General features: G+C 47.1%; 1 protein-coding gene across 2 annotated transcripts in view; it reads left to right on the top strand.

Annotated features, from left to right (window-relative positions):
- RASSF4 (Ras association domain family member 4) overlaps window positions 1–25,453 on the top strand; it is a 666,318-nt gene that overhangs the window by 346,228 nt on the left and 294,637 nt on the right. The window lies entirely within an intron of this gene.

Below are 25,453 nucleotides of genomic sequence, written 5' to 3'. Positions count from 1 at the left end.
GAGAGCAGAAGCATCACACATCCCTCTTTAGTGCTATGAAAACTGAACCTCAAGAGTTCTCCCCGAGCTGGGAGTAAAAGCGGCAATGCTTGGCTTCAGATATTCTTGAAAATATTGGCCTTTGAGGATAGCACTATTGTCAGACTAATAAAGCACCATGTTCAATGGTTTATTTTTGAACTGGAGGGCCGTAAATGTATGTGTCTAATATGCCAGAGCAACTGAGCGCAGCAAGAACCCAAGGAGGGTTTGGGGAGGGAGGGTTCTCCTACCAGGAACCTTTTAAAATAATGTGTTTAAAATTGTGCATTTTACAGAAAATTGGGTAAAAAGCCACACAGGTACAATACATTTTGTATGGTAGCACATGAAAAAAACTATAGATGCAAGTCACCAACAGTCCACAGTACCATTTCCAACACATTTTCATTATGCCTTTACCCACAACATGTGCCAGAATATAAAACCTTTTCATGCTGGCTGTGCCCATACATGTACATGCAGGTTGCACCAATATATGCCAGTATTTCAATATAAGGCATCCCAGCCATGCTACAAACTATATCCAAGATGGCTATACCAAGATTCGAGAGTACACCAAGTAATCATTCCTATGTTATTTCTTTTTTTTTTAACCCTGCATGCAAAATACAAAAGTTCCATGTCACACAACAAACATATGGCTAGACAGAGTCACCAATGTAAGGCAGTCTAGCCACATAACTCATCAAGTTTGCTTTACTCTTGATGTCGAGTAAGAAGTGACAAATGCCATGCCACAGTAAAAGTAAATGCACACTGACGCCATCCGCCAAGTTAACCAACTAACACATCAAGTTGCTTGACACTTGATGCCTAGTATAAAATGGCATGCCACATTAAGAAACTCCAGTAGTAGTGATAGTGTGCAAATAAATTCTTAATGTGGTGTGACATTTTTTACTTGGCATCAAGGTAAAGCAAACATACGTATTATTACGTGGCTAGATTGATCTACATTCAGTATAGACCAGTCTATCTAGAATACCACTTATCACAATTGCATTACCCTTGATGCCAAGTATGTGCAGACTTGCACCACAAATGTAGGACAGTCTAGCCCCGTAAGAACACTTGTCGTGTTTGCTTTACCCTTGATGCACAGTAGATGTCCAACAACGTATCTACTCACTACAGTAGAGCTCTCTAGCCGACCTCTCTTGGTCCTCTTCCTACTCCTACCTGCAAGGATAAAAGCCTTGGGGTCATCTTCGACTCCACACTCTCTTTCTCTCATCACGTATCTGATGTCTCTAAGAAGTCACACTACCAGCTTCACCTCCTCGGAGGTATCCTTCCTTTCCTCTCCTTCCCCCAGAAGCTCACTGTCTCTAGAGCCCTGGTTCTCTCGAAGCTGGACTACTGTAACAGCCTCTATCTGAATCTGCCTGCCTCTCCTCTCCGCCCTTTGCAACTCATCAAGAACAGGACTGCGAGACTTGTCCTTGGCCTCAAGCCCAGGGACTGTATCTCTCCAGGACTGAAATCGCTACACTGGCTCCCAGTGGCTGCGAGGATCAAGTTCAAAACCCTCTGCATTGTCCACAAGGCCTTCTGGGGCCTCGGGCCAAAATACCTTCAACTCTCTTCCTAAATATCTTCCTTCTCGAGCTCTTCGCTCATCCACCTCCAACTCCCTCAGGGTCAGCTGCTTCTCCAAGCAACGAGTTGGGGGTAGATCTCTCTCCGCAGCAGGGGCCTCCCTCTGGAACAGCCTTCCTGCCTCCCAGAAACTTGAGGAGAACCATCTCCGGTTCCGGAAGCACCTCAAATCCTTCCTCTTTGCCTCTGCTTTCTCTCCCCCTCTCCCCTATTAATATTACTGAAACTGCACTGAATCTGCAACGGGGCCACTTACCTATCCCGGTCCACGGCCCTGCCACTCTCCCCTGCACTGCCTCCCTGGCAATCCCTGCACTGTGGGACTGTCTCTGTATCCCTACAGCCCCTCCTCCCAGTACTTGTCTGCACTTATCCTGCACTTGCCACCAGCTGGCCCTTATTATTTATCTTGTTCTACTAAACCTGTACTGCACTTTGCTTCCTTTCCCCCTTGCACTTTTTCCCTTCCCCTTCACCCTGCACTTGCGCAATCTGAATGACACCTGGTCTAGTAGGATCGTTGTCTGTCTCCTCTTCTTCCCCCCGCCTGAAACACTTGTGTATAGGCGCGTTATAAATGCCATATATCATATCATAAAGCAAACATGAGTTATTACCTGGCTAGACTGGCATACATTGAATGTCATCGGTCAGAGACGACACTTGTCATGTTTACTTTACCCTTGATGCACACTTAATGTGCATCAAGGTTAAAGCAAAAATAAGTGTTACGTTGATGGATTGGCCTATATTTAATGCTGGCCAGTCTAGCCACATAACATTTCACATACTTTTTTTTGCTTTACCCTTGATGCGCGGTACTGGGCATAATGGGAACAGGCAATGATCTGCTAAGTGGGGATGAGTGCATTTTATAACTAGACATAATGTTAACTGGTAGTTATGTGCTAGATAAGTTAAAATGTGCATACAAGAGGAATCATTTTAAATAAAAATGTTTGCCACCTTCTAATGGCATTGTCACTTTCACAAATGTTATCTTTTTATTCTCAGAATGCCCTATTGTATCTTCTGCCTCTTAGCGAAACAATTCTGGCGTGGGAGGTCTATCACTCATTTAGGTATATTGGGGTGCATTAGAAACATATGGTTTGTTCATTTGATCTCTGCCACCAAAATCAGAGGAGTAAGAAACTATCATTTTTGCTGGAATGACTTGCCTGTATGGCGTCTATTCCCATGCTAATGGGCATGCCAAAATAATTAAAAACATATGCCTATCTGCTCTCGACACACTGGGAAGAGACAGAGAAAGGAATATCAATGTTCAGAATCCGAACTGAGGTAATCCTGCATAACTGAGACATAGGAGAATTGGTACTTTTCCTCCATATGTTATGGAAAAAAGAAGAGCAGAAAAATAGATTTGCTCATTCTCCACATGCGCATAATGGCAGTCAATCGAGTGGTGTATATTTGGCCATCTGCCAAGAAGAGCACATGGATCCACTCCAGGGGAAGTGGGGGCCAGTGGAAATTGTTGTCAGTACCTGGGAGGAAGAGGGACTGATCCAACTATGTCCTTCTCCGCTCCATAGTTTTGGCCAATCAAGATTGCTAACGAGCTCCTTCTGCCTGTAGGCAGTCTGCTCATGCATCTGGTAACCTTTCCCCCGCCATTCAGCCATTCAATGACCCAGTAAACGATATACATGTTCTCTGGGGTGACTTGACCTGCTCCTACCTGCAGATAACAATACCATCAGTGAAGCCAGAACCACCCTAGCAGGGCCACAAATACAGAATGGAGGAGACCAGCAGTGGGAATGAGTATTGCATTATGGTTTCTGAGCAATACTGCACGTTTGGGGGGAGCTAGTCTCTACTGCTGGGGACTACTCTCTGTAGCAAGGAAAACATGGTTGTGTAAATAAGCGGTGTGCTACACAAATGTAATATAAAATAACCACTTGATAGGCTATAGAGAGCTAGCCCTTGTTAGGTTTCATTGACCAGAACATTTGAAAGGTACTTGCGTGCAGACTTTCTCTAATCTCTGCCAGTACAGGCAGTAGTAGTGGGGAGAATAAAACATTCATGCTCATCTGACATTGTTGCTTTGCTGCATTTTGTATACAGCTAACATGTCACCCTACACCTGCTTCAGAGACACTCTAAAAATGCTCTGATCTACTCACTAAAGGTGTAACAAAGTTCCCTACCTTTTACGGACATCTGCTGGTGTGACCAAGGAGGCTGGATACATCCCCAAGCCTGTGGATAATAGGCCCACTAGTGGTATGGCGAGTATCCCCTGGTCACCACCTGAGTGTGTGACTTGGCAGGGGGTTCTCCTATGAAGAATATGGGCTGTGACTGTTTAAGGTGCACAGGTTTAGCAGGGAAGAGCTTAAGGTAACTGAATGCCATGATGCAATGTTTACCGACCCTCAAATGTGAGACTTTCATATATTCCGAAAGCTGATACCATGACCGGCAGTGCAACTGTGAGTGGTAATTCCAGAGCCTACTTCTCCTACACACAAAAATCCTCCTAAGGTACGGGTACAGAAACCCTATTTACACCCATAGGGGGAAGGAGCAGGCCGGAAACCAGTGCATAGTACACAAGGAATCCATCAGTCTCCTCCTAAAGCTCCCTACTCTTGCACCGAGGACTGGGTAGGTAAGGGTGACCAACCCAATGGCAGGACAAGAGGTTGGCAAGCAGAGAGGACTTCTCAGGTAGAGGCTGTAAGCCATCACCAGTGAAGGAGGGCATCAACCATTCCCTATACCAACAACCTGTGGAAAAGGTAGTAAGGAACGTAAAGATGATGTACCTCTTCTCAAATCCTATGTTACTTTGAAGATGATCGCTTGGGGTCATCTCTCTCATGCGTGAATTCCAACCCTGCTTTGCCCAAAGCAAACTTAAGGGCCATGGTTCAAGCTTTGGTCCTAGCCCACTATGATGGATGAAATGCCCTTGTTAACAGACTTCTAGACATCACACTGTTCCTGCTAAAAATGTGCACTACTTGCCACTACCCGACTGATCTATGGCCTTCGACATGACCACCTCGCACGTGCATTGATCGACCTACCTGTATACTGTTATTAATCATTGTAACATGTTGGATTATCCACAATGTCTTCTCAAATAAAGCACTCCCTCATCTACGTGAGGATCTCTCCATATCCAGAGTGCACTACAGCACAGAGAGCAGAAACATCTCTAGACTGGACATGGACAAAAAAGAAAGCCTTGAGCAATACTCCAAGGATTTGAGAGATACATGGCTGGTGGAAGCACTCCTTCAATTCCAAAAGCTGCTGAAGTACCATTTTTCATAGAGCTCCTGATATAGCCAAACTAAAACCAGTTGGAACCTACATCAGCTCAGGCAGTATGCTTTCCTCGGATGCTCTTCCTTGTTCTCCATCCCTCTCCTACCTCTTTCCATTTCTGTCGTCCCTAAGCTCCTGCATACAATCATACAATTATCCATCCATATGTGCATGCTCCATTGCTTTATATCCATATATATAGTTCTACTAAAATCTCTCTACAAAAGCTTGCTACTGATCCATCTCTGGTCTCCCTGGTCCTGCTAAAACACTAGACACTATTCACCTCCCAACTGGCCATTCACACTGTAAAATAACCTGAATTGCTATACCAGTTTGGGTTTTGTCCACATCCATGACAGGAAAATACCTGAATGGCCACCAAGGAAGAGTAGCTTCAGGTCTCAGTCTCTGGCAAAGCATGAGCCTGGATGTTGCCCGATATTCTGTCCCAACATGGACCTGTATTTCTCCAGCATGGGGTCTGGCATGGATTCACATGCTCATGAATATTCCCCGTCAGGCTGGGAATACTCGGTAAAAGAAAAACAGTTTCACTTTCACTTTAAAACTGTATTTCTCCTCTAAATCAATCACTGTCCTCTGGGTCATACTGCCCCATCCAATGACGATCCTCTCCCTAAGATCCACCCCAGGTAGCCATTTTCAAATTGTTACTGCACACTTGAGTGTTGGGAGTCCTCAAGATGATCTCCAAGCTAATTTTGTGGGGTTTTTTTGTACTTTTTTGGCCAAAATAGTCGTCTTCGATGGATAGAGACAGGCAGATGGGCACTGCTACCAGCAAAGATCTTGATCCACCATCGGATCATCTACGTTTCAAGAAGGCCCAACCATGGAGCCTACTTTGCACCCTACTTTGCACCCTTTCAGCATGACTGAGAAGAAGGCAGGCTACCGCCTCTTCAAACTCTGCATGAAGTGTGGTTTAAGAAACGTCTTCATAGAAGATCGACACCATAAATGCTTGGACTACCTGCATACGGACCACGGTGAGAAGGGATGTGAGGTGTGCTGTGTTTTCTCAAAGAAAGCCAAGAAAAGAAAAACCAATAAAGCAGACTGTCGGCATGGCTCAAGTCGAACAAGGCCTCTTGACGTAGCTTTGTGGCACGGTCTAGCCTCATCCAGGGCCGGCCGGTCCAAGGAGCATTGTACCTATGTCAGGAGGTTGAGATCCTTTGAGGACGCACCACGTGCAGGGGTCCAACAGAAGGCCAAGCTCTTCAACGCTAGCTCTGCTGGGTTCGCCTCTGATGAGGGTCCCGAGTCAGACAAAAGGCGTTCGCCGTCACCATCATCCTCCACATGAGCATGCCAACGAAAGGAGCGTCTTTGAAGAGAATGTCGCTAACTCCGTCCAAACTGTGTGCGGATAGTTCGACAAGGGGAAATGTGAGGAGGGCTCGTCGAAGCCAGCTAAGGCTTCAACCAAGTCCAAGTCAACCGAGTCGATGGCAGCGCCATCAACGAAGGCAGCCGCAAAAACTTTGTCGGTTAAGTCAACTATGTCCACCGCATCTCGGAATGAGAGCGGGTGCATGAAAGCAGTGGCGGCCCCCATCGGGTGTCCTTCCCCAACACCTTCCCAAGGCACGGTATGGCTGCAGATGTAGCGGCGAAGGAACTGGCACCTGGGAGAGACCAGGTGGCTGCTCTAGCCCACCAGCCTCCTGAGAGGGAGAAGGAAGCGGTCCCACCTGTGGAGCCTCCCAGGTATGCGGACCGGCATGCTAATGAGGATAGACTGGGGCTCGACATCTGCAGGGTGGCTACATAGAGGTCCACGAACACCTTAACAAGGGTCTACTGTGTCAACAGTGATTCCAGGGTGGAGTCCTGAGTCGGCCAAGCGGTGCTATGCAGCCTGTTTATTTGAAGTGAGTCTGTTCCAGAGGTGTTTATTGCTTCTGTTGAGCCTTGCCACCTCCCGTGGTTGTGTAAGTGTAGTGCAGCGTAATCGTTATTCATGAGCATGTTAATCCATGCCAAACCCCATGCTGGAGTAGTTTTAAGTTATTTACCTGTAACTATTGTTCTCCAGCATGGGTCTGGCATGGATTCACATGTACACCCTTGCACCTTCCCCTCTGTGGCTCTTAATTTCACATCAAGCAACTGCTGACAATGTCTCTTTATTACACTTGCCTTTCTTTGACTTAGGAAATGCCTGTTGGTGTACTGATCGACTATTGCTTCTTCCTCACTCTTGGAATAATGGTTACAATCTTTCTGTAAAATCGTTCTCTTGTAACTTTTTCAATGCAGGTTATAATCTTTCTGAAGTATTGCCCTTTCTTTACTTTGGCAATGGTGGTTATAGTTTTTCTTTAGAAATTGTCCCCTCTTTACTTTGGCAATGAAGGTTTTAATCTTGCTTCAATATTACCCCCTCTTTGTCTTGGCAATAATAGTTGTAACCCTTCTTCTCGGGGCTTCCTTCAAAGTGAGTATAAGGCCAATAAGACTTTCTTATATTAGTTCAGCATTCAAAATATTTGGTAACGGTCAGTGTTTGACTATGGAGCATTCCTGGGTTACCTAATGCAGGCCAAATTACTGGACTCTATACACTCATCTGCTCAAATCGACCTGCTGCTGCTTCCTCCGTTGATTTCAGAACATCTGATAGCTTCAGTCATGTCCATGCAGCCCGCGCCCCTCGAGAAAGGAGCCTGTCTTGCTCCTCCTGCGCTGCGGTGCTCACCAGCCACCAGGACCAGACACGAAATAAGGAGAGCTTCTCTCTCCCACGGGACAGCCTGTCAAAATACTGCTTCCCACTGTGCAAACTCTGCACTTAAGGTTTTCAACTCTGAAGACACTCTCAGGACCAAAATCCTCTTCAAAGACGGCAGCGGCTCTGGTGTCTCTCTGCTTCTGCAGCTGGCAACTCCTGCTACTGCTCCACCTTTTTGTTCTAATAGCCTGCACCTGAGGGGGCCTTAAATATTCAAAAGTCCTGCTCAGTTGTGGGTCATTTGAACCACTAGATTTCATACTGCAGTTTTGTGCCTCTGAGCCCCTCTTCTTCATCCCAGTACTTAAGGCATTGTGGAACCTGAAGTCCCCAATGTTCTGGTTCCTTTTTGTATCGCAAATGCGGCCTTTAACTTTATTTGATTCACTCTTTTTTTTTTTTAAATGTATTATTTTTTTTTTTTAATTGAATACACCTTTAGGGAAGGATTTTAGAGGGATTAATGGTTGGTTCAGACTTAAGGGAGAATCATATTCATCAGAAGCAAGAGTATTCATTAATGCTCTGATTCCCATATATATTATTCCCATGTTGATTACAACAGGTTTCATTACCAACAAGGCGGGCAGTTTTGGCAACACGCCATTAAATATTCTGGTATCATAGCAATCTTCCCCTCCTGAAGATCAATACCACATCCATCCTAATGGAGGCATCCTAATCCTTGGGGCCCTTCTCCTCCCAAGTGATCCTCCTGGCTAATGCCATCCCCAGGATTAGGATCAGGTAGCAGCTCCCTTACCCTGGCCACATGGAATAAGACTTTAGGCTGGGATTTGTTGATGACACTGCATGATTCATCCAACATCCACACAGCTGATGCCAGCTGCAGCCTCCCTGGGACCACAAGACCACGACCATCTTCTTTGCAGCAACAGACCCTCAGGTAAGCCCAGCAGGGCTTTATCAGACTTCTACTACGATCAGTGCCCAACATCAAATTTTGGCATCAAAATTACCCTGAATTGCTGTGTGAGTGCCTGCTGTAATTGGGGCTTGGCTTTTTGCTGCTTTTTCAACATTTCTAACTTATTTCTTCTAAGCAGCCCAGTGGGGCTGTTTTCTTTGAGGCCACAAGCCTGCTCCAATATGGCAGGCACCATTTCTTACTTTGGCTTGCCATCCAGCCCCCCTTGCCTTGGCTCTGATTGGCCATCCCACCCAGCCTTTAAGCCCAATCAGGGAGCCAGCAGGCTGAGCCAGTCCTCAATAAAGGCCCACCACTGAGGCCCCTGTCTGGTCCCGTCCAGAGCTGGAGGGAGCACCCCTCCATGCCGCTGCTCCTGCAACTTTGCCAGGCCCACGTTGCACAATGAAAAAACGTACTGTACTCCTGCTTTCCGCGACCATGAAAAATGAGCTACTACTTTTTAGCAGTACGCACCATGGATCACCTGCCCCTGCACCACAACCCTCTACCTGGTTGCCTGCTGAATCATGCTTCCCATACTTACAGCTTGACTGCATACTATATCTTCTCCTCAACTGTTATATGCATCTGCCATAAACTCCACTTATACCTTGCTTTCTGCTGCCTGTTAGTACCAAGTCCTTAATTCCTCTTTAAGAGTGTCTTTACTATCTTTATTCTCAATTGTGTGCTACTTCTAGTGTCTTTTGACAATTTTGGATCTAGGTGTGCTTTATGTTCTGTGCACTGTTTGCCTTCCAGTACACACCTCCTCATCTGTGCCTGCCTGGCTGCTAGGCCACTTGGTGAATTCCTGTGCACTGTGAATCTCGCAGGATCTCCTATCTATTCAAACTGCTATTCTATCACTTATCCTACTTCTCTCATGAAATCTGGAAGAAAACAGCTGAAAAAAGGTCTCCTGGACCTTCCCAGCACTGGCCCCTACGTCAGTGCCAGTTCCAAACAGACTATTATGGACATCCTCTTCACTGTACGCTCTGCTGACCTATGGACCCCCCCATCTGGTCTCCACTCTTTATCCCTTTTCCTCCTCACCCATTAATGGTGGCACCAGGTACTCCTTGCCTACTTCTCATCCTCTAGGTGTATCATTAATGTCTATCACAGTGGCACTATCATGGCCCAAGGTTCTCAACCTACTCTTCACGACTGGCACCTGCCTTCTCTCATACATGTCCTCCTTTCTCCTGCCACCCCTGCTTCCTCTCCCCTCCCGTCTCCACCACCACCGATGGGAGTACCACACCCCTCTAACCCCCTCAGAAAATCTTCAAATGTGGTAACCAGCTTCACTTAGCTACTCTGGTCACTCTGCAGTCAAACACTCCTCCTGACATCTGTCTGCTTCTTGAAGACTTTGATCTGGATGTTCTCACTTTTACTGAAATGTGGTTCAATGATAGCTCTGTCACTGCTCTTAACACTCTCCTACCTGTGGGCTACAAAATCCTCTCCAAACCCAGACCCAACAGGCCTGGTGGTGGAATGGCCCTGATCTTCCCTGAGTGGGTCCCTGCTTCCATCATTCCTACTCCTCTTTTGAATGCCTTGTCTGTAGGCTTGGGGTCTCACCAACTCTCACCCTCACCACTATCCACAGACCCCCTTGCTCTATCCCCCCTCTTCCTCTCTGAATGGGTCAACCATGCCTCTTCCCTTTCAACCTCTTCTTCCAAACTCCTACGCTTTGGTGACTTGAATCATCCACCTTTCTTTCAGTTCTGGGTCCTCTGTGACTCCCTCTGTCTCTATTCTTCCTTCCGGCCCGACTCACTCTGCTGGCCACTCTTGATGCCCTAATCTCTGGTGTCATCCCTATATCTAATCTGTCCCCACCACCCTCTCCTGGTCTGACCACTCTCTGCTTTCCTCCCACCTTGGGCCTCTTGGCCCTCTATCCAAGCCACCCCTTGCATTGCCACCCTACTTCGCCATCATTCAACTGAGGTGAGTGTCAGTTGCTGCTTTTGCCTTCACTTTCATTCCCCTCCAGTCCTCACCCCTGACTCTCCCTCTGACTCTGTCCTTGCTAACCGGCACCTTGCCATCTGACACCCTTGACATCCTTGACATCCTTGCCCCTGCCATGATGATCCGCCTAAAACTTGCAACCAAGAACAGCTGGTATGACTCCTGATCAGCAACTTGTGTTTCAGAGCTGCTAGATCGAAGTGGCAGACCTTGGGCTTATCCCCTGAGAAACTGGCCAGCCGCCTGCTCCAAAGGCAATATTCTCTGTCCACTAAAGGAAGCAGGCCCACATCCAAGCACGCATCTCTGGAGCCACTAGCACGGACAAACCTTTCAGAATCTGCAAGAAATTCACCAACCCACTTGCAGGCTCCACCTCTCTCCTTCATTCCCAGGCTCTCTGCACTGCCTTGGCCTCCCACTTCACACCCAAAACTCAGGACATCCTGTCCTCACTCTCCTCCACCCCCATCTTCTCTCCCACGCCTGCTCCCCTGCCTCTCTTGGCCCCCCTCCTAGCAAGCACCTCACTCGCCTCCCTCCTGCCCCTCGCACCGGATGAGTTCTCTAGAGTGGTCCGCTCTATGAAGGCCTCCACCAAACAGGTGCCTGGCTCTTGCTGACTTCTGTAACTATTCCTTCACCACTGAAGCTCTGTCTCCAGAGCTTTGGTCCTCTCCTGGCTGGACTATTGCAACAGCCTTTCTCAATCTCCTGCTTTCCTCCCTTCACTGCCTCCAGTTAATCCAGAACAGGGCTGCAAGACTTATTCTTAGCCTCAAGCCGAGGGACCATATCTTTCCAGCCCTAAAACCGGTGGCTGCAAGGATCAAAGTCAAGACCCTCTGCATTATCCACAAGGTCTGGGACCACATTATCTCCAACTTTCTCTCTCTAAATACCCCCCTGCTAGAGACCTATGCTCCTCTAATTACAACTCTCTGACTGTGAAATGCTTCTCCAAGCACAGTGGGGGGCAGGTCTCTCCTCGGCTGGTGCCTCCCTCTGGAACGGCCTCCCTGCCCCTCTCAGACTTGTAGTGGGCCTCATTCTGGAAACTGCTCAAAAATCTTCTCTACCTCTTTCCCTTCCCTGCTAATCACCCCACTGCCCATGTGACTGGTGGCCTGATCCTCTTGAATCTCACAGGATCCCTTGCCCTTCCACCCAGTCAATACCAGCACCCCTCTCCCCACTGCACTGCTGTGTGAACCCCTCTTGGTGGCGCCACATCCCACCTTTGAGAGTCACCTGTACCAGCACTTAGCCTGAGGTTCTCCTCCTCTGCTCCCCTTAGCACTTCCCTCCTCAAGCACTTGTCCACTCCTCTGTTCCCAGTACCATCCTATTCCCTTGCTCTTCTCAATGCACTTGCAGGCCGAATGCCACAAGGCCTAGTAGGACCATGATCAGCAGGATTTCCCCAAAGTCAATTTCAAGTTGGATGTGAAGAAAACCTCAACCACAACCAAAGGGAACCTTCCCAACCTATGGTGTCAAAGAAAATCCTAATAAGGTATATTGGAAGTAAAGGTTTGGGAAAAAACTTTAAAGACTAGATATGTGGACTGGCCCAGAGCATGTATGGGGTGAAGTCCGGCTCAGGAGGATGGTTGTGCAGGCACTTGAACTGTGCTCCCAAAGGGATTTGTTACCTTTCTACAGAGCCTCTGGCAGAGTCTGGCTCCTCACGACTGAGGTGATCTATCGGAAGCTCACAATGACCACTTACACTCCTGCTAATGATTACCACTCCAAGCTCGGATGCCTCTTCCCCACACAAGTGCAGCTTGAAGAATGTTGGCATCCTTCTCTTGGCACTTTGTAGTTTAACCTAAGGCAGAAGTTTGGTACTAAGCTATGCCAGCAGACACCATTTCTCACCCCGGGCGAACGGAGCGGATTCCTCAATACAAACTGCAGTAGTACAGCAACCCCCCTTTCTCTGCCATGCACTATACAAAGCACTTACCACTGCATCTAGGCCCCACCTCCATTGGTCCCACGATGCCTCCGGCTAAGGATGCGTGTCACCACGCACAGACCTACAACCGCAGATCCGATAACACCCCTTGCTTCCAAGCTCTGTGTAAGTAGGCCGTCTCCAGGTTCAGTGGCCATGCAAGCTGCAGAGTAAACCCTTCTGTTTGTGGAGGTATTTCCAGAGGAGAACTCCACCAGTGACCTCGCTGCGGTGGGTCCAGTTAGCTCAATTCTCTGGGTCTATGTGGAAGGCAAGGCTGGAGACACTGAAGTGGCACTGTATCCACTTCCTTGCCCAGGTCACATCTATAAGTAGAGAATTTGAGCGAGTGGGAGTTAATGGCTTGGAAAGCTTTTTCATTTTCCTCGTAAGAAAAACTTGCACTACTAATCGGGGGCTGCCAGAAACTGAAAACCCCAAATCTAGTACACACGTGGTTTCTTTTAGATTTCCTTCGACATAGTTGTAGTTTGCACACCGTCTGCTTAAAATAATCTTGATGACGTCTTGTACCACCTTCACGCCACGGGAGTTTAATTTCCTTCTTTGTTTCATGTTTTTCAAGGCACAAACCAAAATGAGAAGAGTCCTCTTTCGCGTTAAGAGCGGATGTGCAAATAGCAGGTGCACACCCCTCCTGCTTCATTGGGCACAGATGTGCCCCTTTTGATAACATTTACACTCCTATCTTAATAAACCATTTATGAGCCAAGGAGGGAGCACTTCTTTGAAATTTTTTTCTTCACAAAACTCTAATTGTTTCCCGCTGCAATAATTGATTGTGAATCCCCTATCATTTCTCAACCTTCTCTTGTGCATTTCCCATTTACTGCATTCTTCACTACACATTTGAGGTGCTTACATATCACAGAAAAAACGTTCTGAAAGGGCCGTTATGGTTACAAGTAAAACTGGAAACCCCCAGAATTTCGCCAGTTATGGTAAGCTAAGCAACCATAACTCGCACCACCACGTGCACTGCTAAGACTAACACCCAGGACATCAAAGAAGACATCACAAATGTGTACACTTTATTTTGCCCAGATGTGTGCACAGGCACAGCTGCTGATCTTTTGCAAGGCATGGGTCCCCTGAGGTGGGATCTAGAGTGTTATATTGTTGTAGGCTCACACTGTCCCAGCTTGAACCTTGAAAAGGGCCCTTAAGCAACACCCATGGATTCCGCAAGCCACACTCTGCACACTTCTCGAACGATCGGAGGGTTTGGGGGTTATGAGGTTGAGGTTCTCCATGTCTATGTAAAGGGAAGCTAGTGGCACATCCTGAGAGGCTGAGGCTGAGGTTGACTGGTTGCAGTTGAGAGACATTGAGGATCCAGAGACATGGACCATGTCTCAGTTTCACAGATGGGAGAATGCATCACACAATAGAGGACTTACAGGGCATGTCATTCCGGAGCCCTTTGGAGGTTCCCTTTCGAAGTTGAGAGGAGGCTACCGCCTTTACTAAGGTGACTTTATCCTGAGATCTGGACGGAGCCACACTAGGCAACTCAAAGCTCCTGGTGGGAGCATGCCATCTAGGTGTAGCGAGGACACAAAAAGCCTGATGGAGGTTCCCAGTAGGGCAAGGACGAAGATGTAGGGGAGCCAGTGCCTGCAACTGTCTGTATTTATCCAGGTTAGTAGGAGAAGCGGAAGGATTTGTTGCCCCAGCCGAATCAGTAATGCCCCACGTGACAACTTACAGGATCTCGTCACTTCCCCCAGTGGGGAGCCCTTCCCTGTGAGGCCATGAAGGTGAACCTTCCACGCAACAATCCCCCAAGGGGTGGCGGAAAGTGGTACCTCACAGGGAGAGATTCCCCTGATGGGGCCAAGGACTCCCGTTCTGTGATGGAACGCCCTAAAACCCCTTACTTTTGAGACCATGAAATCCTTGAGGTCCTCCAAGAACTAACCTGAGAGCACTATTGTTTGTTACTACAATATTCCCTTCGTTCCCCACTTAAGAGTTAATACTGCTTAGAAGAGGCTGAACATACAGAGTGTTAATAAATCTCCCAAAATTAGTGAGAAGAGGACGATTGAAGGAGTGATGCGAGCCACTCCTTTTCCAACTATAGACAGTACTGATAAGAGGTGGCCCCAAAGAGGTATGAAGAATACTCCATTGATGCAAAGGACTATGACACTGCAGTGGGGGTGACCCATCTACAGGACATAAAAAGCAATAAGGGACCCCATGAAGAGAGAATCCAGGTTGAAGCCTGTCCTTCCCAGGAAATTCAAACCTGGGTACGAGGACGTGAGAAGGAAAGCTGGTCCTCAGGGGACACATTGGAATGGTCAGCAGAGCACTCATCAAACGGTGACCCGACCTACTCTGAAGCTGGAGAGAGGCCGTCTGTTGCATGACCTCAGGGAGATGGACCACGCGGTCCTTCAACCACGCTGATACGAAAGGCCAAGAAACGTGTGGAGCCAATGCAGTTCAGCAGGAAACGGAGAGAGTCATGAAGAGCATTCGACAAGAGTAGGTGAGACCAACATTCTAGGAAGAACAGGTGATATGCCCCCAACAGAAAGAAGGTAACGGGAGCCACGGTAGGGGTTTGGGCAAAAGTGAAGTGCTTTGGTAGTAATCTCCTTTGTCACCGTAATTGTTAGGAAGATACTGGGAGTGAAGAGTATGTCAGGAGTAATCTCCTCATCACAGTCATTATGAGAAAGATACCAAGAATGAAGAGTGCCCGAGAACAATCTCACTCCTCACAATAACTGTGAGAGGTATCAAGGATAAATATTGCTATGGGAGTAGTTTCCCTCACCAAAGAGTATGTGGGAGCCGTGGAAACAGCCAAGGGCAGTACGGGAGGGATCTCCATTGTTGCAATAGACGAGAAGAAAAGGAAAGTCCAGGAATATATATAACACTGAGAAAGACTAATTGTTGGACATTTAACCCAGACCAAAGAAGTCCCTGGGAGGAATTACAAGGCCTTATCGGGACTGTGGCAAGAGACTATCCGAAAGCAGCCCTTAAGGCTGACCCCGAAGGACCAGGAGAAGGGAATCATTCTTCTGGCTTCATTTCTGATTGATGAATACCTTTGGTTAGTGGTAGGGTCATAGTAGGATAATTTTGGACAGAGGGCCACTTCTTTAATTTGACAACCACCATGATGAGTACCCGAGAAATAATTCAATTAGGTTGGGCAAACTTTCTAGTTATAGGGATAGATGGGACCATTTCTTATTATTTGAATACAATCTTGAGTTGGAAATCCTTCTAGTTATAGGGATAGATGGGACGATTTCTTATTATTTGAATACAATCTTGAGTTGGAAATCCTAGCCTTTGCCCAGCTCCTTCTTCTGACTTGCCACACCCAGTAGACCTCAGATAAAGCAGTGGTAAACAAGACCCCAACATTATAATATGTCTATCTCTTTTTCCTAAAGGCACGATTACTTTAAAATTGGATGCCTTTCTTGTGGTCCACTTAGCATATGTGCATGTCTACAACTGAGCTAATCTGATGCAAGCATTCTAGCCGTGGCTGGGAGCACCTATTAGCCTAAATGAGGTGTGAAGTATATCCCAGGGCCTGAGGCATTGAGTCCCAGATAGTGTGACACCGTCATCAGTCTCCATGTCTAGTTGCTGGTTGGGGAATCTCAACCCACTGGAGAAAACTATGGATCTTTGCAGTTTGGAGTTGAATCTGTGATTGTTGAAGGACATTTTTCAGAGGAAATCAAAGTTTACAGACTATTTCTGGGGAACTCTTTTGATGAATCTTTGTGTCAATGTAGTATTCAAAAAAGTTACTTTACTCCATTAGATTTCCCTTTTGAAGTGCCTCCTTTTTTCTCCTCGGGTTGTCCCATTCCCGAGCCACCTCCTCACCAGTCCCTTTTTTACTTGACAATATTTTGGTAACTTTGATTCGCACCCACTTGTGGCCATTTTGTCCTCGGTGCATGGCTGATGCTTTTTGCATGCCCCTTTATTTGTGTTTTCCGGGTAATTTCCTTGAGTTTAAATTCATCCCATGATGTTGAGCATAATAAAATGCATAGGATTTTTTCGTTCAACGTGCAATCCATTTAATCCAGTTTATTCAATTTTTGATTCAGGCAAACGATTTTTTTTGTAAGCCATAAACCCTTCAGTTAAAACGTTGCAACAGGGCTAATGAGTAAATGGATCACGCTGTCAATGGTTGGTAGACAAAAACTGCTTGGAAAACTACCAATCTTAACTGTTTGGTATTTGAAAACTGGAAAAGTATCAACCTAGAGAAAACCTGATCGCACTTTCAGTAAGCCAACTGAAACTCTTTTTTCGCGTTTCTAGGAGCTATATATGAGGTTTTAGGGAAGACTGTTTTCAGGACTACGACCCTCTTTAGTTCTTGTATTCAAACACTGCCTGACACTGAACAAAACCCTGCCCCCTCCCGCTGAGCTTTGTTTTATTTTATTTATTTTTTTAGACGTTGGTGGGAGTGCCTAGCGTTGTCAGCCGAGACCCCAATGGCCCACCGATAGAATCTGCTTGTTACCACCGAGGAGGAGAAGCCAGTAAAAAAGGGGGGTTTTGCCATCTGCACAGTTGCCAGACACCTAGCCCGAGGGGAAAGCTTAAGGGGACCGTTTGGGGTACCTGGTAGTATAGTCTAGATGGAGCGACACCAATTCCTGACTGCAAAGAAAGAGGTCTGTGACACTATACATCCCAGTGTCTGGTTTCTGCCAAGATGACAGACCTTGCTTAAGAACGACTGGGAAAGGCTGAGGTCCACAAGCTTCTAGAAACCCTGTCAACGTTGTGATTTCCTAGCACCCGCCCCATGGGTCCCAGTCAAAAGCTGTTGCTTTGTTTGTTCCCCAGAAAACGAGAAAACAAGATACATTTTGAATCTGAGCCGTCTCTTGATCCCTTCTGCCCTGACACTGAGCCCTTCCAATGTTTCCATGAAAGTTTGAACTTGTCTGCAATTGATCTATCCTTTCATTGCAGGATCTCCAAATCAGGAAAAGTGACTGCCTGGGGTGGGGTAATTCCACGCCTCCAAAAGACGCCAAACATGTACACAAGCACCTCTGTCTCATGCCTTTAGGCATCAGGAGCAGGCAGGCATCTCATGCCTTAAGACACCAGGAGCAGGCAGGCATGTTTATAGCACTCGACAGTCACCGAGCCCCTTTCGGGTAATCACCTTTCCAAGCTGCAGTGAAGAGAAAATGCACGTTTCTTGAGCATTCTTGGACCCCTTACGAAGACATACCACCACCACCCTATACAGAGAAAGTATAGGTTCCGATGGGCCCTCTAGTACCACAATTGAATAATGTGAGGGTTTTAGTTTGAAAATTAATGGCCTCATTACAAATACAGCAGTGCGGGAAAAAAACGGGGGTAATGCAGTGGAAACTCGGTTACCACTGCATTACCGCAGATTTACCACACCGCCATCCTACAACTTTAGTGGTGACGCAAATAAAAAAAAAACTCCTGCAAAATGCTGAATCTAATTCTGCCGCCTTACCAGCAAAATCGTCGGAATTGATAATGTTCTGCTGAAATTCCCATGGAGTCCTACTAACCCCGACATACCACAATGTGTAATCCAGCAGTAATTCTTCCGGACCAAGACCAGTAACGGTAATTCTGTTTGGTGGTATTCCAGCGGATTTACCACCGGAATACCGCCAAACTTGTGATGAGGCAATTCTTGAAAATGAAATGTGAAAATAAACAAGTTTATAGTCTTTCATTTTCTTTCGTACATAACCATGAAAAGTTTGAGAGTAACTTTCATGTCTTTGTTATGCTGGCGGTGGCCTTCCCTCTGCTGACCTGCACACGTTCTCTAACCACCCCCCTCTGCCATTATAATAATTGTGCCCGCCCAGCAGTCTTGCATTTTTATTACACACCCACGCTACTGACTTTCTTCTGGTCCGTGCTTAATTCTTTCCCCAAAACTGTTTTCAAGAGAAGGTTGTATTTAAATATTGCATTAAGGTGGCCCTCTACCCCACCTGAAATCTCTTCCTACTAATTAAGTTGAATTGTTGATTGTTCTCTGCTTCTAAAAGAACGTGTGTTTAACACCAGATGCCACGGTGGGTTATGGACCTATTGGAGAGACTGATATCTAATGTGGCAGCAACTGGATAATGTCTGCCAATGGGCTGTCTCTAGGCTTGATGGATAATTGGAGATGATTGTTGATTGTGGGACTATTGGGTAATGGGGGAGACAAAATGATTGTGAATAACTGACTGATCGCGCACTAATGGCAAATGGGGGCTGTGCAGGGCCATGACATTTCCTAATGGGAGTGGAATCGCCACAAAAGCACATGATGCAGCTTTTATTGCGCAAAAGCGCCTGTGCCAAACACTTTGCAAATGCTTTCCCAAAATGCATCCAATTTTGATGAAGCGTGCTTCAGAACAGTCTCGAGGGAATAGAGACATCGCTTAGAAAGGGCTGTTCTGCAAAGTATCTTTTAACGAAAAAAATGTTTCAAAATGCATTAGACGGTATAATTTTGTTATCAAAATTCTTAAGTTAGAAGCCCCATCCCTCACTTGCCGCAGTCACTTTATTCCTGGGAACTGTATGCATGCTTGACAAAATTACCATAAATTGTTAAAACAAACCAGAGGCTTTTCTTAAGAAAATAAATGGTTTGGCAGTTTACCTCCATTTGGCCCCCTTTTAGTTTTTGGGTAGTGTCACCTGGTTTAAAGTTATGAAGGGGAAATGTGTAAATCCGGTCTAGAACATGAAAATATACATGCACCGTCCCAACAAGCAACCATAGAGGAATTCCCACTGCCTGCTGCCTACATTAGCAAGTGAGAGCACCCCTTCTGCTACCCTGCCTCTCAAAGCTGGGGTGGATCCCATCCCCTCAAAGATTGCCCTGAGGAATGGGTATTCTCCATCTCCCTGGTACCTTCCCTCTGGGAAACTGAGGAGCCCCTGGGTACTTACCTCTCGCTTTCCGATGGGGAGGCTTGCTCTACTGGTCCCCGTCGCCTAAGGGGGCTCGTATTAATGTATGTAGGTACTATTGCACCAATGGGCAACAGATGAAGGAGACTGCTGTACACAGACATTTCTTAGTGTTTCAGTCCATAGGTACTGTGAAAGGTTCAGTAGGGAGATTCTAGTGTAAATGCATGTATTCCTTCTCCCATTTAGCCCCACCCTTTCATGTTGGACCTCTTAAAAAGCCCCCACCCTGTGGGACACAATGCGTGAATGCAATGGCAATGAAGGGACCGTGAGAGGGCCTTTGTCAAATGAATGATTGTCCATGCCAACCTTCCTTCCCCACAGGCTGACGCCGTGTCTGTGGCACAAGCGCACAATACACTGGAAGAAGACGCTTTGGTTTGTGTCCAGCACAGAGAATAGGATATGGTTCTTCTCTTCTGCACTCCGAAGGTGACTCCCCCACCGATCCCCGCCCCCCCCCCCCCCTTTGCATATCACCGAGGTTGTTTGGCGGCAACCCTATCCAACTGCTGAGAACCAAACAGGACAAAGGCCTCAGTAGCCTATGAACATCTTTTGGAGCCGGGGTCTCCAACCTTTGGTTCTCCAAATGTTTTGGACTACAAACCCTTTCCTCCCCAGCCAACCGAGTCCATGGCGGGCGAGTCGTAGTCCAAAACATCTGGAAAGCCAACTGTTGCAGACACCTGTTTCAGAGGATTCTTTTAGACTGGCAAGTCATGTTCAATGTGTTATCTGTAGGCGAAGATGTTGGTGAGAGCTTTTACTTGGAATAATTTAAAATAAAGTCTGCATTCGTGTGAGTAGATTAAAGGTGTAGGGCCTAATTCACAGAAGCGCTCTGTGAATCGGGCCCTTAATGTGCAGTCTACTGCCTGTCTTGGATGAGACGACCACGAGAAAGGGCTGCATTGGTCTGTGTGGGTTGTAGAGGAGCAGAGAAGACGCTTATTCCCAACTGCTGTAAACCACCATGGATCATTGAAAACCACTGGTAGCCATTTCCAACGCCTACTCCCTCCCTGGATGTCTTCCAGTAACGCATTAAGCATATGCACTATTTTTTTTTTTTTTAACAGACCACTTCCTGCTGGTGACGCATTACACAATGACCACTGTCGGGACTTGGGTCATGTGCTTGTGGTTCTAGGTAGGGAACAGTAAAACCCCCATGCAGACATGCCTCATCGCCCTTGTTCCTGGTTTGGCTGTGCATGCATGACATGAGACCTGTGTGGACAAGGGGCCCTCTTAATTTCTGCCCACTGTGGGAAACGAGAGCAAAGGGAAGCGAGGGCACTTTGAATGAATCATGCCCACTGGAAACTCCTCGGGGCAGTCCTCCAAACCAATATTTTCCAGCTTGTTTGTGACGTTGCAAAAAACATGCGACTCATTCTTCATACCACAAAGAGAGAGGCTCGACATAATTTCCTGGTTACTCTCATTCTGCATAGAGCCCCATCCAGCTGCATGCATGTGTCCGCCTCATTGGGCAAAGTCACTGGGCAGCTGCTGACCAAAGGAACTGCAGGTTCTAGACCTACTTCTGGGCATACCTAAGCCACCCAGTGAGAAACTCAAGACAAAGGGTGATGGATAGAAAGCTTTCCAATATGACCACGTGCAATTCCTCTTTGCATTTCTCCACTCCATCATTTTCAGTTCATCAATGCCCTTGCAGCAGAGGAACACCATATACAGAGCAGTCTTGGCCCTGCCTCTGTCTTTGAAGGTGTAAGATGGAGTAATTTAGGGACCTACTAAGGCAGTAAAGTTTGGAGTTTTAGATAAAAAGCTGGTTGACCCCTCCACTGTCTTAAAAGGTAAGTAAACAATGTCTTTAACAGCAAGGCCCCAAGGAACCCCACCTGGTCTTTCATGTGAACTGGCCCATGCCCCTACAAGCAGAAATGCTACTTGTAGCACTGGATAAGTGGGACCCCTCCTCTCTTCATAGAAGCGACAAAGATGCTTCTGGTACTATGCTAGAAGAAAACCCAGAGCATAACCGATCACTGGCAGGCAGGTTATAATGGGCGACGGATCAGTAAACTAACTCGTAATGCGGAGCAGCCACCACTGCTATCCTACACAGGGGTTCCCATCAGTCATACGGCGTGGGAGCACTCTTCATGACAGTGCCACCTTGTGCTGCAAGGGGAGCAGCCCTGCAGACACGTATGTGTGATGTAACCTCTCACATGTGGACAGCTGTCCTTTCAGGCACAAAAGTGTGCTTTAGAGTCCCGGCCCGTAGAGGCCTTGAAAATATTTTCTTCAAATGCTTGTGTGGCTTCTGTGACAAATCAAAGGAATGTGCCCTTTCTCCCCAAGGGGGAGCTCCCCTTGTGAGGCTAGGGAGGTGAGCCCGCTCCGCAACACCCTCCCTAGGGGTCGAGGCAAGTGGGATCTCACCGGGAGAGACTCCACCCCCCCATACGGGACAAGGACTCCCGTTCCTGTGAGGAACTCCCTACAGTTGTACCATGCTATGGCCTAAATGGCAGGCTGTACAATATCAGAACCCTGTAAAGCTAGACTGGGACGAAAAAACTACACAGATACCAGTATCCTATTAGAAATGTACATGTCCCTTTAAATCAAAGTATGTAACTAATTGAGGCAAGGATGTTCAATAATGGACCCTGTATGGAGAGGAGAGAGAGGAATGCATATGCAGCCTATAGAGTGCTTTGTGCTGCTTACAATTGGGAAATGGCAGAGTACGCACCAGAGAGGAGAACCGCAGGTTTGAAACTTGCTTGATGAGAAGCTGGAATGCCAAAGTCATGGCACAACCTTGGCATGGGAGAGCAGCAGGGCAGGAGCTGACACGAGAGACTGGACGCCAAAGCCACGGCACAACCCCAGAATGAGAAAGCAACAAGGCAGGAGCCCGGTACGAGAAGCTGAGATGCCAAAGTCACAGCGCAGGCCCGGCATGTGAGCCACATGGCAGGAGCCCGAGGCTGGGACGCCAAAGTCAAGGTGCAGCCCTGACACGAGAGCAGCAGGGTAGGAGCCTGACATGAGAGACTGGGATGCCGAAGACACGGCACACGAGATCAACAGGGCAGTAGCCCGGTACGAGAAACTGAGACGCCAAAGTCACAGCACAGTCCCGACATGAGAGCCAGAGTGCAAGAGCCCGAGGCGAGAGGCGGAGACTCCATCACAGCCCCAACACGAGAGCCCATCGGCAGGAGGCCGATATGAAACTGGGCACCAGTGCCGACACGCAACCCCAGTAACGCTGGGGAGGGTACTATAGACTTTGTCGCAAGGCAAAGAAGCGTCACTATGCCAGACTTATCAGCCCCCAGGAAACCAGATAAGGACGATTTCCAGTAGCTGCCATGAAGTGACTGAACCTGAAGGGACCTTCAATACTGCCCCAGCATTCATTTAAATGTTATGAGGATATCCTTTAGTTCTTCGAGAAAAAAAATCAAGGACCTCGGGGTTCAATCCAAAACAACTTGAATGCACCCCTGTGTGCCCCATACCACTTTCTTGAGAAAAGAAAGCCTTGACATCTCCTGCATTGATGACCGCGCACCAGGAAGTCTGTGTATAAACTCCCAGCTGAAGCCACACTGGCCTCCTCCAAAGATCATATCGGCGCCCTAACCCATGTCTAAACTAATCTGACTGCCTTGGCTCCAACACTCCAGCTCTGAAGGCTTGAAATCGGTGTCGGCTGGTTCATTTTGAGTGGTAGGGTGAAAGGGTGTTCCCCAAATTGGCAAGAGTAGAGTCGGCAAGCCCCATTCATGAGGAGAGATCATTGGGTTCTCCGATTGATTACATTTAATAAAAGCTGTTTTTTAAATGGTGAATTGTACTGCTAACATTTCAGAAAAAGTGGGGGGTGTGAGAGGGGGGCAAAGCAATTTCAATATCCAGGCACCAACACGGGAACATTTTTGCAAAACATTTTCAAGCGTGCTGTTCCTGAGAAAAAATGATTTAGCTTGCCAAAGCTGAACTACTTTCTTGCCAACCCCTTGACCAGCCTACATAAGGCACATTTCCACTGGATTTTTTTTTTGTCCAATATTTTCGCGCCTATCGTACTTATAAGGCTCATGGGCAGCTGCTCGCCTTGAACTCTTCTCAGCATTGTTGCTCCGTTTTTTCATGCCAGCGTTCCAACTGGAAAAAAACATGCCTTTTCTTGCACTTAGCGTCCAATATATTCCTGAATCGCCCTGAAAACCTGTGTTCATGCTGCGTGTACCCAGCAATATGTCTGCATTACTTTATCATGTATGCATCCGTGCTGACCATGCTAGAATGGTGTAGTCACCTGGGGGCTAAGTATATGGTCTTATTATGTGTAATAGAAAGCTATGCTAGAGGCGGTGCATTGTACCCGGTGGCTAGGCCAAACGGAGGGGTGTTGAAAAGCTGTATCCTGCAAGGTCAGAGGATGCTTTGTTAGGCAGTTCATTGTTAATGTAACAAACTAAATGTGTCACTGTTTGTATACGGCTCGTTGTGTAAAAGGTTTCTGTGCTTGGAGGTGTGGAGGGCACAATATCCAGAGGTGTATACTATGCTAGTTTCCCTGTTGACTTATGCACAGCTGTATGGAAATGAATCCTGTGCCTACCATTGCTACCCTAGGTCCCTCATTGGATTATATTGTGGATATCGTAACAGCATTGTGCAATAACGGCCATATCACATTCACTCAATAACCCATTTATCAGAGACTGGTCAGAATTAACAGGAGTGAAAGGGTTAAAAGAACTGACCTTGGGGGGAATAATGACGATTAGTACCTGGAATGAGCTTTTAACAAGCAAGCTCATTGGCCCTCGCCAGGTCGTTATCAGCCGGACAAAACCTTTGTCGGCCGAGCGTCCGCTTAGTGGCCGCCATGGGAAGGGAAAAGGAACTACGTGTACTCCCTTCTTCCCCTTCCATGGAAGCCATCTTTTTTTGTGTACCCTTTTTTCTATATTTTTAATGCACGCCATGGAAATGGACAAGGGACTACATGTAGTAGCCCCAATCCCTGGTGGCCATTTTCTTTCTTTTTTTCTCGAGTTTAGAAACGGTTTCAATGCATTTCTCAACTTGAGAAAAAAATGCTACCGGGTACTAACAGCGGTAGAAACCTTGGGAGTGGGGGGGGGACACAACCGGTCGGGTAATGCCCCCTGGGCTACCTTAAAGCCCTCGCTTCGCTCGGACTTCTAACTATCGCTTGGGGTCATTATCCGACCAGTAATGCCCACCTTCCTCAGGTTCTATTGCTTAATTGAGGCCTCCTGTTCCAGCATAACGTGAGAAAAGACGGATACGCCTTGTCTGCCCCCCTCTGAGTATTCAAACCCTTCCTCTCCTCGATTAAGGGACTCTTTGTGCCCATTATAAAACCTTCAGAAAAGAGATTTTTGACAGTTTGTGTTATTAAGCTTGTCTGGTCAGTGATGTTATCGTTTGTTTGAATACAATTTAGCCCAGGAGTTCAATACAAAGTCCAAGGCTACCATTGGCAGCACGCCAGCTGTTGTAGACTCCATAGTGGTTTGACCGGCAGCCCTCAATACTGATTGATGGGAAGCCTTATTTATTTATGCTACAATGTTCCTTTTCTACACCAGGAGCCGCCACGTGCGCCGAAGACTCATTTGTTGGATGGCTGGATAGCGATTCACCTAGGTGTTCAGACCCGCAATAGCTTCGGCTCTGCCTAGACTACGCGCCGAAGCAATCAACAATTCCGAGTTTACAGGCGTAATGGTAGCGGTTTTCTGCCACTTGCAAATGCAGCATGTCTGTGTCTGAAATCTCGGTATTAAATAGGTCA

The sequence above is a fragment of the Ambystoma mexicanum genome, chromosome 8, assembly GCF_040938575.1.
Source record: "Ambystoma mexicanum isolate Mex_15411 chromosome 8, UKY_AmexF1_1, whole genome shotgun sequence".
NCBI classification, from domain to species: Eukaryota; Metazoa; Chordata; class Amphibia; order Caudata; family Ambystomatidae; genus Ambystoma; species Ambystoma mexicanum.
This window is presented reverse-complemented; position numbering and strand designations above follow the sequence as displayed.